The sequence below is a fragment of the Vespula pensylvanica genome, chromosome 22, assembly GCF_014466175.1.
Source record: "Vespula pensylvanica isolate Volc-1 chromosome 22, ASM1446617v1, whole genome shotgun sequence".
Classification (NCBI taxonomy): Eukaryota; Metazoa; Arthropoda; class Insecta; order Hymenoptera; family Vespidae; genus Vespula; species Vespula pensylvanica.
In genome coordinates this window covers 969,203-972,740 of record NC_057706.1, presented here as the reverse complement: position 1 = coordinate 972,740, position 3,538 = coordinate 969,203, and the positions used below count along the sequence as shown (strand labels likewise).

The following is a 3,538-nucleotide window of genomic DNA, read 5'->3' as shown; positions in this document are numbered from 1 at the left end:
TATTTATAAATTTACTGTATATCGTATTTTATCGTATACATTTATACGTACATACATACATACATTTATATATATATATATATATATATATATATATATATATATATATACACTCTCTTTTCTAGCATCGATCGATATCTCCATTATTCTAGTGAGATATGTTTATTTAGACATTAGCTGAGAACGATCTCGAGTAGACATTAACACTAAACGCATCCTTGTAATTCAATACGTTCATGGGAATACTTGAAGTTTGACGAGAAGTAATTTAGTTTTTCAAGTGTCTGGTTTAATTTCGAAATTGTCCAAAGATCGATTCTTTGGAGAGGTATGGTCTGATACAAAAAAACTTTTCTTTTTTTTATTATTATTCTTATTCTTATTATTATTATTAATAGTAGTAGTAGTAGTAGTAGTAGTAGTAGTAGTAGTAGTAGTAGTAGTAGTAGTAGTAGCAGCAGCAGTAGTAGTAATAGTAGTAGTTAGTAGTAGTATTACTAGGTTATATCTATATAATAAAATTTCATATTTTATATTCGTACTCCTTTGAAAGTAATAAATCGAGATATTATCAACCGTCCGCCGCAAGAGACGCAACTCCGAGTTCTCCAATTTAAATTGCATAAGGATGCAAAATCAACGAATGAATTTTTGAATTATGTTAAACTTGAATGTCTAGTCCCTCGTGAACGATGTATATAAGAGAATATTTGTAGAAGGGTGAAAATAAGTTCTTGTAAACGTACTCACGCGTCTCGACCAGTAAAGATTCTTAAGTAATGAAATTATTTTCTATTTAAATTAGACTGAAGCGATCTATCGTTAATTCATGTTACGATCTTTCTTCGTCGTTGTAAGAAATGTTAATCGTTAATTTTCATTTAAATTATTTACCTAACTAAAGTTTCGGTATACTATGAAGTTTATTAATTTTATTTTAAAGTTGATCAGTTCTTTTTATTCGTTGTTTCTCTCGCTCTTTTTTTTTTTTTTTTTTTTTTTTTCTTATACATTTGAAACGACACCTTTTGTACAAGCTAAAATTTCTAGTTAAAATTTCTAGGTCAGTTTTTTTTTTAAGTCTACATTACACGTCACATTATTCCCTGATAATATAAGAAATAATCTGTTTCATTTTAAAATCAATCGTGCAATAGTATTACCGATATTCGTATTTAATCACGTTGTCGATTGGTAAAAAGAAAAAGAAAAAAGAAATAGCAAGGATTGTAGGCTGACTTTCGATATATGCTTTGATTTGTCAAATAGAGATTTAGTTTATCGTGACTTATAGATTAGATAAGTTAGAAATATATTTCATATCTCTCGTTCTTTAACATAGGACGATTGCAAGAACCAATATAGTTTTTTCTTTTTGTTTCTTTTATATTTATTTTTTTTATTTTTTTTCAATCAAATTATAATGAAACACGTTTGAGAGAACAGTTGTGATTTCATTTTTTTTTGTCTTTCTTTTCTTCTTTTCATTATTTGTAGAGATAAAAATAATGCATGATTGAAGTATAGTCTAATATATGAATTATACGAAAGTGGATTACGAAAAGTGGAATCTATTTTATTGCGATATCTTTTTTTTTTTTTTTTAATCTATACGTACATCTATTATTCGTCGATAATCGGGAAAATGTAAGGAAAATTGAAGAAATATTCGCTGATAATTATCTATTATCTATTGTCGTCGTATATTCTTAATAATGCTTTGTCGCGTTACTTAATGATTATTCTTCAACGGCACAGAAAAATAAGTTATTTTTAAAACGTTAGTCTCGTACTTATCGTCGTCGTCGTCCTCGTCGTCGTCGTCATCGATAATATAATAACGAATATACATAGATTTCGCTTGTTATTTCTTTCATCGTCTCTTTAAATCTTCTCTTTTACAAATTATTGATCTTAAGATTTGTCAGATAACTCGGAGAAAATTAGTATTTGCTTAAGCGAAAGATCATACTCGGTTAACTGAAAAGTTTTCCCTGGATATATATAAATAATCTCGATAAAAGTAAAAAATTCGTAAGAGGAATATAGACGAAAAGGATCGTTTCTGAGTGTATCTTTCTAAAAGCGATGGTTTTTAAATTTGTACCAGGGTCAAATGATACGAACGAATTCGAAGATTCCAAGAAATAAAGGAAAAAAAAAAAAAAAAAAAAAAAGAAAAAGAAAAATATGTCGTCTCATTGCCTTTCTAAGCAAACTGATAAGACGTTGTCAGATTGAAAAGAAGTAAGAGAGCTGACTAGAATATTCTTAAGGTAAAATCATCTTAATGAAAGTGACTTGCATAAAACGCTTGCATTGATACCTCTTTTTAAAAGTCACTCCATGTATTTTAACTTTATCAACTTAAACTTTATACTTTTTCAAGTTTTTACTTTCCCTACCATCACGCTTATCTAAGACGTTCTAACTATCGATAATTATAAAAGAAATAAATCAATATTATTTCTACATTGGTTTCTAATATTTTGAAAAAATTAAAATTCGTCTTGTACATATTTCAAAGATCCTAGAAATCGATATATCGTAATGACAAACAAGGAAAACGATGAGAGGTATACAAAAATATGTCCTCAAAGTATGACAAATTCTGAGAAATGAAATTTGACGAATAACGTAGAACGATCATCTTTGTTAAACAATGATGACCGTGATGTTTAGGTCAAAAAAGACGAAACGAAAAGAAGAAAGAAGATAAGAGAAGAGAGAAATAAAGAATAAAAGAAAGAGAAAGATCCATAATATTTATATTTCGCGCAGGAGTACGATTCGAGCGACTCGATAATATATACAACATGTATATACGTGTGGAAAAAAGATAACATTACACTTTAACGAGAGGATTACATCAGGACCCATTGGCATCGTTAAAACTACGACAAATATAAATATCATAATCATCATTACGAAGAACCGAGTCACATCGTGACTACCATCCTCCGTGTCGTTGCTGGTTTCAAGGAAGGGTGAATAGGAGAAGAGGAGGAGAGTGGAGAAGGTGGTGGAGATGAAGGAGTAGGAGGAGGAGGAGGAGAAGGGGTGGTAGAGGAAGAGGAAGAGGGGAGAGGTGCTTGTGAGAGAGAAATCGCGAGGAAGGGATGAGAAGAGAGGAACGCTTGCGCCCCGTAACCGCGTGGCTGCTTTTCAAGCGGCCACCTGTGCACCCACCCTCTTCATCCCCCATCGAAAGCACCATCGCGGCTTTCCCCGTATATATAAAGGGATCCACGGCATCTCTACACTTCGCATCATTACTGCGGTAACGTGCGATAGAGCTCACCGACGATCCCTTACGACATCGACTTTTTGTCATCGCATCGATAGATTAAATTTAATCTATTAAAGAAGGAAAGAGAAGAAATTCTCTTGGCGACCAAATTCTTTTTCTTCCGAAGAGCTCGAATCGGCGAACGTTCATGTAAGTAAACTTTGTCTCATATCGAAATCTTCTTTCCTTCTCTTTTCGTTTATTTTATTTTATTTTATTTTATTTTATTTTATTTTATTTTATTTTATT

At 31.1% G+C, this 3,538-nt stretch overlaps 1 protein-coding gene across 1 annotated transcript in view; it reads left to right on the top strand.

The window, feature by feature from the left end:
• The first annotated feature begins 3,134 nt into the window (after positions 1–3,134).
• Positions 3,135–3,538, top strand: part of LOC122636476 (short neuropeptide F-like) — an 11,541-nt gene continuing 11,137 nt past the window's right edge. Inside the window, exon 1 of the mRNA XM_043827705.1 lies at positions 3,135–3,439. The gene's annotated coding sequence lies outside the window, so the exon portion shown is untranslated. The remainder of the gene's footprint in view (positions 3,440–3,538) is intronic.